General features: G+C 51.4%; 1 long non-coding RNA gene across 1 annotated transcript; it reads left to right on the forward strand.

The window, feature by feature from the left end:
- Nucleotides 1–7568: 7568 nt before the first annotated feature.
- Nucleotides 7569–14223, forward strand: LOC114020560. Its single transcript, XR_006287295.1, has 3 exons — nucleotides 7569–7903; nucleotides 10549–10778; nucleotides 12602–14223. It is a non-coding gene; the product is annotated as an uncharacterized LOC114020560 (long non-coding RNA).

Raw genomic sequence — 14223 nt, forward strand, 5'->3', positions numbered from 1 at the left:
CTAGGTTTGCGATGAACCACAGAGGAGAAACTGGCCCTAGTGTCTAAACCATAGAGTTTGAATCCTCCCGGGATCTTGCCCTGCAAAACGCCTTCCACCCGCACATCCCTTGTTGCCACTGGGTCATGGATCCCATTGCCCCAGCTCATCTGGTCCCAGTGCAACTAGCCACTGGGGAAAATTTCCCATAAAACACTGAGGGGAAACTGGTGTCCTCCCCCCCCCCCCCCCAAAAAAAAAAACCCTTTATTGTTGTTTCACTCGGATTGGTTTGGTTTTTGCAGCGTAAAACCAAAATACAAAACAAATCAACCGACACCATCCTCCCCCAAAGCCTGGCTTGGCTTTGTTTTGTTTTCCCTTTTGCCAGTGGCAAAGGAGTGTGTGTGTGTGTGCGGGGGGGATGGGGGGTGGAGTTCCATAGGCAATTTTGGAAGAAAGGTTAAAAAAAAAATGTCCCAAGTGGCATTTGGCTGAGTGGAACAAGGAGGCCGAGATGCCTGGGTTTTCCAGGGAGCCAAATCCGCTTGCACGTAGCTGCTTCCTTAGACTGGAAGCTGAGGCAGGGCCTGGTGTCGTTCTGTGGTTGTGGTCCACGAGCAATGCGGCAATACGGATCATGTGAGGCTGCGGCTTATCCCCCGCCACCGTCTCCTCTCCCCTCACCGACCCGCCCCATCCCCGCTCAACCTGTCTAGAATCAAGTGACCTTCCCGTCTGAGTTATTCTGTCACCTTGCCTGTTATTGCTTTGCCTTTGAAAGGTTGGAGGAGGGCACAATTTTAAAGGGACACGCAATAACATGACAACACCACAACCAAGAGCTCGGGTGGCTGCCGAGGGGGGCTGACGGAGAAATGCCTCCCTCCTTGGAACCGCTGTATGCCACAAAGGCATTCCTATTACAGCACAAAACCCCCAGCGCTGGATTGCATCACCCAGAGACAGACCCTGTCGGAAAGCTTTCTGTTACCGCGGCAACCGTCACATGGCACTTGGCCCCTGTCAGCCGGAGGATGTTTGTTTCTTCATGCGACTGTACACAAAAAAAGATGGCCAGATTCCACCCCCCACCCAGCGTAAATCAGCCTAGCTGCATTGGAATTAATGGACCAGATTTTCCCCCCCACCCCTGGTGTAAGTCAATGTCACTTGACTGTTGGCTGATTTACACCAACTGTGGATTTGGCCCCAGATTCCAAATGCTACCTTAATCAAAGGCAGGAGGAACTGGTGTCCACCCCACCCTCCCAAGCTAACCACCCTTCCTGTTGTAGCGTACAGCTTGATGGTAAAAGTCATGTCCGTCATGTAGGGAGAGATCCTCAGTTGGTGTAAATTGTCATAGCCCCCTTAATTTCAATGGAGTGATGCTGATTTACACCTTTTGGGACTCTGGCCCATTTGATGCCCATTTACACCAGCGTGGGATCTGGCCCATTGACACCATGAGAATTTCTGCCTCTCTCTGAGACTTTCATGGTCTAGAGCGTCTCATTCTAATTTTGATCTGGATTAAAGAATTAGGTCGCGCTCCATCCACAGAGCACTAATCCGAGCAGAGCGCTTTATGAAAGGTGCTAACTCGTCGTGGGCCCTGGAGCACTTAGGGGCATCACATTACAGGAGAGTGAACAATAATTTGGCCTTCACCCCAGCCTGGTCCACCCAGGCACTGAGGGGCCAGGATGGCATACAGCCCACCTGCAAGGAGTACTTCAAGGGGGGGGGGGAAGAGTCCCCACGTCTGAGCAACTTAAAGGAACATGGGAGACTATTGTGGGGGTGGACACAGATGCCTCCCCCCCCACAGTATTTCCATTGCAGGGATGCTAGCCCTCCCCTGCCCCAGTCCAGCCATCCCTGCCCCATCCAACATTTCAATGAGAAATAGGTCCCTTTTAGAGGATTCGGAATAAGGTGATATAACAGGAGACTAATAAGACCCCACCAGCCCTGGGAGAATTACCTACCCCTGCCCTCCATCCCCCTCATTATGAGCTGTGAGCAAACGACAATGCCACACTAAGAGCATTGCTTACAAAATACTTGGCTGCTGCTGGGCTGAGACCCCCAGCATCTCTCGCTGACCAGTACTGCCTCACGGTTTCCTTGTGCTCCCCCATTGAGCTGCCTCTATCCAGCTGTTGTCTCTTGTCTTGTACTTAAACTGGAAGCTCTTTCGGACAGGGACTTGTTCTGTGTTTATATCTAGCATCATGGGGTCCTCCTGCATGACTGGGGCTCCGAAGCACGACCACAATACAAACGATAACTCATAACGATGCAACAATTCAGCTATTTTGGCTCCCTATTGCAAAAAGACTGTACTACAAAATGGAATTAAACTAATACTAGTGTGATATTCTTCATTAATGGCATTGGTAGGGTCTGCTAAATCCCCTGGGATCTTCTGAGGCCCTAACAAGCATCCTTTGCATGTTTAATTATCACACCCTGCACTTTTCTAGTGTCTTCCCTTTACTTTGTAATTGTAATGCGTAGCTCTTTTCATATGTAGATCTCCAAGTGCTTTACCAAGGAGGTTGGTATCCTTAGCCCCATTTTACAGCTTGGGACACTGAGACACAGCAAGGTGAAGCCATTTGCTCAAGTTCACCCTGTGAATCCGCATTGGAACCAGGAATAGAACCCAACGGTCCTGGCGCCAGCTCCAGCACTTTGACCCACCTGCCCTGCAATAAAAGGCAAGACTGAAAGACGACTCCAGATTGCTCGCTGGCTGTGTTGTGTGTCAGAGAATCCTCTAAAGGTAATTCAGCATCATGGCTGGGCTACCAGCAGGGTAACAAGAAGTACAGAAACTGCTATGCCAGCACAGACCATCTAGAGCTTTCTCTCTAGTCCAGAACAATCTAGAATGGGTCATTCAGAACAACACCGCTAATCCAGTCAGAAAAAGCCACCTAGAACAGTCCACCTAGCCTAGTATCGTTCTCCTTCTAGTTTGGAGCAGCCTAGAACAAGGCCACTTAGAATCACCCTTCAAGTCTGGGGCAGTCTAGAATGGGCATCTAGAACAATTCATCTCATCCAGGTGAACTAGTCCAGAAAATACTATCTAGAATATGTAGTCTAGATTGGTCCATCCAGTCTAGCTGAGAACAGACCATCTAGACTGGTCCATTTCATCTCTTGTCCTGAACCTAACCCCAGCCAATGCTGGATGCTCCAGAAGCAGGTGAAGTACCCACAAGGTTGTACATATTCCCCCATCCTCCCGCTGTCCCATGGCAACATGGCCAGGAACCCAACCCAATCTGGCAATCTGCCACCCACGAGCAGGAGCCACCTGACTAGCAGTGTCAGAGTCTGACACAGAGGGATGCAACGGTGGTTGCCAAGAGAAGGGAACACACACACACACACACACACACACACACACACACACCCATCCCTTACCGCCAAGCTATGTTAATGAGATGCTCTCACCTCTATTTCACTGGGCCCTCAAGGCGCTCCATGCAGCCATTTCTTCCTCATAACGAGCAGGAAATGAGCTCTCAGGCTAATGAGCCATGGGCAGAGCAAAAGGGGGAGCAGGTTGTTTTTTTATACTTCATTTATTTAAGCTGTCCACTGACTCTTCCACACTTGTTTGGGTGTCATGGTGACAGCTGCCATGAACACTAGTGAAAACCACTAATGAGCTGCTAATATCCTGGATGCTAATTAAACCCCTTTGGAGAGACAGTAGCTGTCAGCCCAAAGCAGGGTTTATGGAGGCTTGGAAAGAGGGGATTGTGTGGGCAAAGCTCAGAGCTCTGTGCTGGCGAGGGGACCTCAAGCACCCCAAAGGGGTCAGGGTCACCCGTCAAGTTCACAGATGGGTTTGGATTCTCATCCCTTCCAAAACTGGGGGTTCAGGCTCAGCAGCTAATTGAACTTCACAGCCATCCCCCAGCAAGTCACGGGCAGAGCTAGGAAGAGAACCCAGGCATCCTGACCCCCAGCCTCCATCCAGTAGATGACACTCCCTCCCGCCACAGCCAGGATTCTTGGGTTCTATTCCTAGTTCAGGGAGGGGAATATAGCCTAGTGGCTAGAGCAGGGGACTGGCAGTCAAGACTCATTCAGTCTATTCCCACCTCTGACACTGGCTTGCTGCATGACCTTGGACAAATCACACCGCTGCTCTGTGCCTCAGTTTCCCCACCTGTGAAATGGGAAACACTTTGGAATGGGGGTGGGGAACCTTCCATTAACAATAGCAAACCCTGCTAATCCTTTGGTAAAACCAGCTGCATAATTACTTCTAAACAAATTTCTTCTCCAAAGCCCTCCCCCCCCCCCCACCCTTTCACCTTTTAAGAAATACGAGCTCACTCATTTGCCACTGGGGATTGAATGAAGCAGAACCAATGCACTCAGGCCCTATTGCTAAGAGACAACTCTCTGGAGCACAGAAGAATCTCTGGGCTGAGATATAGTGACTGCCATCCAATTGCTTCTTTTCTTTCCATCATGCAAGTGACTCAGGATTCGGATGCACGACAGGGTTAGCAACTTATCCCTGGGGAACGGCAAAATAATATAGTTAAACAGAAGCCGAGATGTTTAAAGGGACATTTTCCTTAGAACAGGCTAAAATCTGACCTGCTTGCTTTTCCCACCTGTTTACAAAGTTCTTGTAAATCTTGCGTGTGTGCGTGTGTGTGGTGTGGAGAAAGGCTGTTTAAACCAAATGCTTTGAAGTTGGTTTTCATAATGAAAAATAATGGTCGCAGTCCCTCCGCTCATTATCAACAGCCCTACCATAAACAAACCAGCGCACGCACCTCAGTCTTCATGAGCGATTCCACAACAACCAATTAGCCTGCGCTATTCAGCCACCCTGAGCAGCCCTACCATAAGAAACTCACGTCGTTGTCTGACGCCAACAAGCAACCATACACTGAACAAAACTCATGCGTGCACCCCAAGGCTCGCTAACAACCCTACAATAACAAGCCAGTAAGAACAGCAATTTTCACCCACTTTCAGGCCTCTTTATGCTGCCAGAGTGGGGCAAAGGGCCTTTGGGAAAACGAAAAGCAGGGGCAAAGTTGCTACACTAGCAGCATGTTTTCAGTTCAAGCCCAGAGGTGCTCCTAAGGCCCGGTCTATATTAGGGAACATCACTGTGGTTGATGAGTGACCCAGATGCAAACCCCTGGGGTTGATGTGCTGTGCTGGTGCGATGCCAGTCAGTGCGAGCCCTGATTTGCACTGGTGCAGCGTGTCATACCCCACATTTCAGCTGCCATCTTGGCCAACACACCAGGGATCGAACCAGGGACCTGCAGAGCAAAAGGCCGCTGATGGTCCCAAGATGGGGCTGTAACAGATTCATCCGGCACAAACTGGGATTGTAACGCACACTCCCCGGTGGGGTGCATTGACATGACAGGCCAGAGCCTCCGTGGCATTTAGGTGTCTGACTTCCAATAGGAGTTAGGCACCTAAGTACTTCTGGGCCCAGAGCCTCATTAGTGCTGAGGTGCCTTTGTGCTGGCAGTGGAAAGGGGGCCTGAACGTGGGTGTGACTCCCAGGGCCAGAGTAATGCAAAAGGGTCTCGGTGTAAATGAGAATCAGTGCCCATGGGAATCCCCCCAGACCCGAGTAACGGCACGGATGCTGTTACACTCCATGCATGTTTTTTCTAATGCAGGCGGAGCCTGAGCGGGGCGGTGGGACTTTGCTTCTATCAGGCACATTATCTGTCAAGGCCCTTTGCCGTGCAAGGGTCTCTCTGCCATCAGCTATCTGGGATTCCTGACTGCAGGACTTGATAAAGGGGCAATATTTTTAGACCACAAGGCTGGGTTTATCTCACTTGTCAGGCTGCTTTTATGTTGGTTCAGGAGGGTTTTTTTTTTTCAGCCTGAGAAATGGCGCGACTCTGAACATCTGCCCTTCCCCGCCAGGAGCTCTGAGCACTCGCACTCACAGAGCAGGTCACGGGTATTCTCCCGGAGTAGCAGCACCAGGAATGGAACCCAGGAGTTCCAGTTGCCCCCACCACTGTAATCACCGGACCATACTCTTTCCAGGGGTGAGCCCAGAGCCTACACCCTAACCACCAGAGCATCCTCCCCTTGCAGGCTTTAGAACCCAGGCATCCTGACACTCTGACCCCATTGCAACCACTAGACCCCCATTTCTCTCACAGACCTGAGAAACGACTGGAGGAATCCTGACCTCCTAGGCTTCTGCTGCAACCACTAGATCATGCTTCTCCCCCAGACCTGAACATAGAAGCCCGGAGGCCTGGCTCTCACACACCTTCACCTCTATGTCACACTCCCCTCCCAGAACTGGGACTAGAACCCAAGACTCCAGTTCACCATGATGCAATTCTTCCTTGCTAGTGATCCAGAGCAAATCTTCTCCTTCTCCTACACTGGAGCCAGCAAAACTCAGAGGGCCCGATTCTCATTGACACTCAGCCCCGGTCGGCACACAGATTTGATCTCACTATAGCTATGTCAGTTAGGGGTGTAATTTTTCTACCAATACAGTTATACCAGTACAACATCTAGCGTGAACCCCATTATATCAGGTGCCTTATACCATTACAGCTTATTCTCCTTCCCAAACAGGTATAAGCACCTTTATATTGTTATAACTGGGTCCACACTGGGGGGAAGGGGTTGTACTGCTTTAACTAGGCCAGTGCAGTGGCTTGTGTCAACTAGGTTTCCAGCCTGAGCTGGCTGCGTAAGGGGGTCCGGAAGTAGGCACTTTCAGACCCCTTTATGCAGCCCAAGCGAGTGCAAAGGGGCCTTAGCACGCCTGAGAATCCAGCTAGGCCGAGGGAGGGGATTGTTTTGCTTGCCGACCGAGGCAGCGTTCAGACAGTCTATCCCCGAACTGCAGCCCTGACCCTCAGAATCCCTTGATCGCGACGGCATCTGTTGCAAGGGGGGCGTTGCAGAGAGGGGTTTAATCCACTGCCTCAGGGTCTTTAAGCCATAGGCGCAAGCGTTCCCCCCACCCAGAATCCTTTGCACATACAGGCGCCTCGCCCCTCGGAAGCACTGGGACAGCAACATGAGCTGGCCCGCAGGTCTCCTGAGTCCCGACCCAGGGGCACTGGCCCTGAAACCCTCTGGAGCCTGGCCCGATCCAGAACACCACTGTGCAGACTTGGCCGGTGGGGGCGGAGGAGCAAGGAGAACGCGCCGAGCTATGGGAGGCAGCAGGCCGGCTCCTCAGCTGGCGTAAAGGGGCCCAGCCCTGGCGATGCCCCACACCATTACACCAGTTGTCGCTGGCTGAGGATCGGATCTGATGTGCGAAGAGTTCCCTGGAGGAGGGATGTTTGCTTCTTCCCTGGCAAAGCGAACGCCCCGCTTCCCATGCTGGCTCGCAGGATCAGGCCCCTCTAATCCAACACCCCCCTGCCCCCCACACACACACACCTCTACCCCAGAAGTGCCCCAGCTACCAGGGAGGTAGGGTGGGGAGGGTGTCTCTTTTTGGGGAGGGGGAGGAAGGGGCTGCATCAGTGCTCAAGATGACATCACTCACGTGGATGACAAGCCCCCACCCCTGCCTCCCTCCCGCTCGCTGATGAAGACAGCTCCATCCCCTTCCCAAGGCTGCCACTCAAGCTGTCACCAAGGCCAGCCTATTCGGAGAGCAGTCCTGATATAAGATTCCCCCCGAGCTGCCTGGGGTTCGCCCACGCACACAAGGCGGCTGAGGCTCACAGCTCCCTCTCCCCGGGTGTCGGCTGGAGGGGGGCTGTACAGGATTTTGGGAAGGGAGGGGTCAATCTTGTTTCTAGGCGCCCAGAGTCCCCTTCTTCGTGAACTGAGAGGGGCTGGGTGTTGAAGGTGCTGCAGCTTTTGGGGGCAACAAGGAACAAAATGAGATGGACACAGACCAGCCTGGTGGGTAAGTGGTTCTGAACTCTCTGTCTGATCAGCTCCACTTTGAGTCATCCTGACAGTGGAACAAACCTTCTAGCAAATTACAGGAGTGTGTTTGTGTAAGAGACAGAACATGTGTTGTGTGTGTGAGGCAGTCTCACAGAGAGAGAGAGAACATGTATTGTGAGGCAGTGTGTGTCTGTGTGTGTAAGAGACAACACATGTTGAGTGAGGCAGCCTGTGTATTTGTGTGTGTGTAAGACAGAACATGTACTGTGTGAGGCAGTGTGTGTGTAAGAGACAGAACATGTGTTGTGTGAGGCAGTGTGTATGTGTGTGTGCGTGTAAGAGACAGAACTCATGTTGTGTGTGGCAGTGTGTGTGTTTGTGAGACCTGGGTGAGATTCTGATCTCAGGTAACCCCCACTGTAACTCCACTGGGTTCCAGCGAAGTTCTTGATTTCCACCGGAGTGAGAAGCTAATCAGACCCTATGTGTGTACACGAGGGAGCGCGAGACAGCGTGTGTGTGTGAGACAGTGTCAATCTGTGGGAGATGGTGAATGAGATTGTGTGCGTGCATATTTGCGGGATTGGGCTAATTCACATTTACACCAAAGCCCTTTTGCATGGCCCTGGCAGTATCCAAGGGCCTGAAAGCATGTGTCCTGTAATGTGTGCCCACTCTAAAGGCTCTTTGTGTTGCCAGGGCGGTGCAAAGGCAGTGTTGGTGTAAATGAGAATCAGGCCCATGGTTTGGGTTTGTGAGAGTGTCTGCAGATGCGTGCAGAGGAGGAGTGGGGAGAGGTAATACGGAGGGAGAGAGATTGTGTGTAGTGTCTCTCTGTGTGAGTGTGCATAGAACCAAAGGTATCTTCCCAGCTGTCTGGAAGATGAAGGACCTGATTCTCCCCTGTCTGGCACCCTATGCAATCATTTACCCCCAGTGCCAAGGGCAAACGCTGCCCTTTCTGATTCAATTGGATTTCACACTCACTTTGCACCAGTGTACGTGACTGCCCAAGGTGCAGGGTGGCAGTGAATTGGGTTAGCAAATGTCAGAGACCCCTCTCCTCTCTAATGGTGCCTTCATAGCTGTACACAGTCCAGGGCCAGGTTCTGATCTCAGAGGGTCCGTGTACGCAGCAATTAAACACCCGCAACTGGCCTGGGTCAGCTGACCTGGGCTCGCAGGGCTGTAAAATTTCTGTGTAGACCTTCGGGGTTGGGCAGGAGCCAGAGCTCATGAGGCAGGAGGGTCCCAGAGCCCTTGGTCCAGCCCGAGCTTGAATGTCTACAGAACATTTTTTAGCCTGGCAGCTCAACCCTGAGTCAGCTGCTCCAGGCCAGCTGCGGGTCTTTTATTCCAGTGTAAACGTACCCAGAGACTCCAGTATCAATTCCAGCTTGACACCGTGGACCACACTGGAGTTACTCTGGCTTTTACGCCAGTGTCATTGAAACCGGGACCCAGAGCAGGAGTAGGATGTAATATTTGAGACCTGAACTCCCTCTCCATCCACCCACTCAGTTTTATCAGTTTTGCTCAGTTTCAACCCCCAGCCCCTCTGCTATTCCAGGCCTGGGCTCCCGCCACAATTCTGCCAACACAGACCAACCCTGACCTGGGAGTCCTGGAAACTACATAAGCCCTAGGCACCATGGAGCAGTTCTGTAATGTGGACGAGGAAGAGGTTTCCTAGCCATCAAAACCATTGTCACTTGAACCTCAGCCTGGACAAGTGGAGCAGTTGTTACCTCTCAAGCTGGTGTTGGGACCGTATAGAGAGTTGTGGCTAGATTTGGTGTAAATCAGCATAGCTCTATTGACTTCAAGGGAGCTACACTGGTTTATACCAGCTGATGATTTGGCCTCATTTCAGAAATTGCCAGTGTTAATTAGGTCATTCATTATGATATATTATTTGTATCACCATAGTGTCCAGCAGCTCCAGTGGTGGACCCAGACCCCCCGGTGACAGGCATTGTACAAACCCAGAACAAAGAGACGGTCCTTGCCCCATCCCCCCACGCATCCACCAATCCCCCGAAATCTACCTGATAGAAAACCAATTCTTTTGCCGTCTCTTGATCACCATCCCCTTTGCCAAGGAAGTTTAAAAACTAAATTATCCGTATGGATCTGACCTTGTGAGCACTGGGTATTTTGTCATTGACTTCAGCGGGGCCAGAATTCCCCCGCCCCGAACCAGAATAGGTTGGATTTACTCTCAGTTTGCATTGGCATAAATGACAGAACAGGGGGCAGCACAGCGGAGAACCAGACCCCCCCCCGGTCTGGCATTGCTTCCCCTCCCCAGCCCTCTTCACACACTGCGCTTCACAACGGATGCTCCCCCCTGCTTAATCTGGGAATCCAACACCTTGCAGCACTGATTGTCATTTGAACAATCCACCCAAGCCCTAATGCAGCACTCAGGTTAACGCAGCTGCTTTGATTTTTTCTGTCAGATCTAGGGGACCCTAAAAGTTGCTAACTGGGACCCTCTGAATTGGCCTGTGAGGCGCCTTTCCAGATGGCCCGGTGCCCACATGGGGTTTGACTTGTTGCTATGTCCTTTGATCTGTCCAGTCCTATCTCCCCCAGCTGCCTCCTCCTCTTCCACCCAACACTTAATAATTAAAGGCATTCCCCTCTCGTTGTCTCCAGGGCTGGAAACGAGCTGAGCTTTCAGCCCTGCATCCGTCGGGGCAACATCCTTGACTCTTTCATATTTCTTCGCTATCTGGCTCTGCTCTGTCTGCTAAGATAAAAATAAAATAACCTTTGAGACGGAGCCAGGACTGGCCAAGTTCCTTCTGCCAGCTGTCCCTATAACAACCATCATCCCTGGAATTTAACTAGTGCCTCTCCATGGGAAATCAAAGCCCTTCATAAAGGTGGGTGAGTATTATGACCCTTGCTTTACAGGTGGGGAAACTGAGGCAGCAACAGGGGGGAGGAAGTAGGGTGACCAGACAGCAAGTGTGAAAAATCGGGACCGGGGTGGGGGTTAATAGGACCTTATATAAGAAAAAAACCCAAAAATTGGGACTGTCCCTATAAAATCGGGACTTCTGGTCACCCTAGGAGGAAGTGTCTCATCTAAGGGTATATACCAAGACACTGGCAGAACTGGGAGTAGAACCCAGGCTCTCTGTCCTATTCTCACTAGTAGGCAACATTTCCTCCCAGAGTTTAGTGTGGAACCCAGCAGTCCTGCAGCCTAATCCCCTGGTCTAACCACTAGGCCACACTCTTCAGGAGCTGGGAAGAAACCAGGGGTCCTGACTCTGACCTGTGTCTTAAACATAAGCCAACACTCCAGCTGCTGGGAATAGAACCCAGGAGTCCTGACAGACAGCCCATGAGACAATACAAACATCACTAAGTGGCCTATACGAGCTGAAGATGTTAGTCTGTGCTCTGGCAGGCAGGCGTACAGGAGAAACCAACCTGGCTCATCATCAGAAGATGGTACACAGCCTTGGCCTTCGTAAAACTGGCGTCTCACTCGAATCTGATCATCGTTTGGTGGCCTGTGTGTAATGAGTTTGGTGGATCTCAGCCAGTTTCCAATGGACAAGTGCCTGCATCACCACAGTTGACATCCACTACTCCCTTCGTCATCAGCCCAGCAGAGAGGCCAAGGACTCTGTGGGCTGTAGAGGCTGAACGCCCCTTTCAGCAGCAGAACGGGGGCTCCTCTAGGGCAGGATTTGGGTGTGGGGAGGTTTGCGACACACATATGGGGCTTGGGGAAACTAGCCCTGCTACTCCCTGTTCTGGGGCTAAACAGAGGGATTCAGCTGTCTGGGTTTTGAATCTGGTACCTTGCCCTAGCCCCTAAAAACCAACCCCAGCTTGTTTATAAGGGAGGAAGAGAAGGAGGGGGCGAGGTGTTTTCTGAAGAACAAAGGAAGTAAAGACTTACATCAAGGACCAAGATACAGAAGCTTCTGGCACCGGGATGTCCCAAATGCCTGGAAGGAATAAGAGGCTCGACACCTAGCTGGAGTCAATCATCTTAGGGTCAGGACTAGAATCCAACAGCCCAGCCCACTGGACCAGCAGTTTGATTACCATTGTCCCTGCTACCTCCAACCACTAGACTAAACTCCCTGAGAGACCTGGGAACAAACCCTAATAGTCCTGGTTCCCAGTCCCCCTTCCAGCCACTAAATGCTCCCCCAGAGTGAGGAAAGGAACCCAGGAGTCCTGACTTCCACAGTATCTCATAGACCATACTTCCATCCTATGTGGGTCATTTTTCCCTCTTTTTTTCGGTGTGTGTGTGTGTGTGTGTGTCAATTATTAAGTAAAGGAGAAATCTGTTCCATTAAATATTTTTTAAAAATTGGAGCCAAGCAGCTTCCATTTTCCTGTCCCTGCCTGGTGTTCAGTCCGTTAGCTCAGAACAACCCGTGAAATAGCTCACACCGATTCAGCATAAATGCCAGGGCTCGGCTGGGTTTTGGGGCGAAATGTAAAACGCCCATCATCAGGGCTGGGGTCCTTGTACTTCCGCCCGCAAAGGCGGAGAGACCTAATCTAGCTCTTGAGTATTTCGCCCCCTCTCTTCAAACCAGGGCTGCCCCAGGCTGAGATCTCCAATCGCAAACGTTCTGGGTGAGCCCCGGCCCTCCATGGTGCCAAGAGGGGCTTAGGGACCCAGAGTCCACCCACCCCCCCCCCAACAAGAACCATTATCTCTCCACCCTAGGAAACTGGCCGCCAGGCAGCACAACAAGCCTGAGCAAGACAGGCGAGGCCATTTTGATTGTGGTGGTTGCCTTGGCAACGGGAGAAGGCCAAGGTCTCTGTGCAGAGAACGGCAGCATGTTCTTCCCTGGGTCCCAAATAAAGGGATCAAGAGGATTTGCTGATAACACTTCACTTCCTGTGTGCGTGTGGGGTTCTCAATGATCAAAGAACAAACACCTCAGGGAGGGTCATTTGCAGCAACGATCCCAAACCGGAACCCCACGTTCAAACTTGAGGGCACCCAGGAAACTGAGTCTAGATTTGCCGTTCCAATCCACAGAACAGATCTCGCCCATGCAGAATACTCCTAACCACGGGAATATTAGAACCTGGGTGCTGTGACAGAGGGGCATCAGACTCTGTCTGGAGCAGAGGGCTTGGATTTCTTCTCTGATAACAATTTTGTCCTTCGCTAGGACATTTCCTCTGAGGATCTCAGCGCACTTATTCCCTCAGAGCCCATGAGGATGATCAAGGTGGACAAACTCTTAAGTAAGAATCTCGTAACTTCACCACCACTGGGAGGACGCCTGTGGCCCAGACCCTTTGCGAGGGGCTCCCACCTAGCAGGGATAGGAGCACCAGGAGCTGATTCTCACAGTAAAGCCCCGTTAGGTCTATTTAGAAATTAATTTGCATGCATCTTACTGCTAGAGTGGTTTAAAAGGGGCCTTTGTAAAAATGAGACTAAAAGCCCAGGGTCTCCAGCTGTCTCCTTACCACCAGGCACTGGGAGACCCAGGAACCAGCTGCCTGGGTCAGAACCACTAATAAAAGCAGCCTTTGTGGAACACGGCTCCCATTCTCTGTGTCTCTTTCAGCTTCTCGTTAATGTGATGTCCCTGAGCCAAGTGACCCGGGGAGATCTTCGCAAGGGGAAGATGCTTCTCATTCCAGATCCTCGCAACGCTCGTTTCTGGGTCGGTCTGGAAGACTTGTGATTTTGTTGTTTCCGGTGTCAGGGAAGCGAACAACAAATCCCAGTCTCCTCACAGCCCCAGGACTGGCCTCCAAGAATCCATCCATGGTACCTTCCCTGGGACCAAGCAGCATGAGGAGGAGAGATGGTGAAACTATACTGTTCTTCCTTTACCAGTAGGAAAACACACAGCCACAATCTGATTGCCACAGAGATTCAGCCAACGATTGGACATTTATAGGACTAACCAGAGCAGCCCGCGTTATAACAGCAGGGGTTAAAAAAACCAAAGCAACTTAGAAGGACTATAAACTGTCCTGCTTCAGGCCACGAATCAACTTCTAACCAATATGGTCAGGAAGGGACTTTCCTGGGGTGGTGATTATCCTCCCACTGCAGGGTTTTCTGAAGCCTCTGGTGCTGACCATGGCTGGAGACAGGCTAGGTGGACCATGGGTCTGATTCAGCAATTCCTCTGACTTTCAGCACAGATCTAAGCTGGCCAACTGTGGAGTGCATGCATGGGAAGCCACATGGTTCAGGGAGATGAGAATGGCCTAGGGAGCCTTTACATCAGGAGCCCAGGTCTGTAACGACTGAAAAGTCTGTCCCTTTCCAGAAGCCATTTGAAACAAGCTGGGGGTTCAAATGGAAAGTTTTTA

The sequence above is a fragment of the Chelonia mydas genome, chromosome 24 (assembly GCF_015237465.2).
Source record: "Chelonia mydas isolate rCheMyd1 chromosome 24, rCheMyd1.pri.v2, whole genome shotgun sequence".
In the NCBI taxonomy this organism is placed as follows: domain Eukaryota; kingdom Metazoa; phylum Chordata; order Testudines; family Cheloniidae; genus Chelonia; species Chelonia mydas.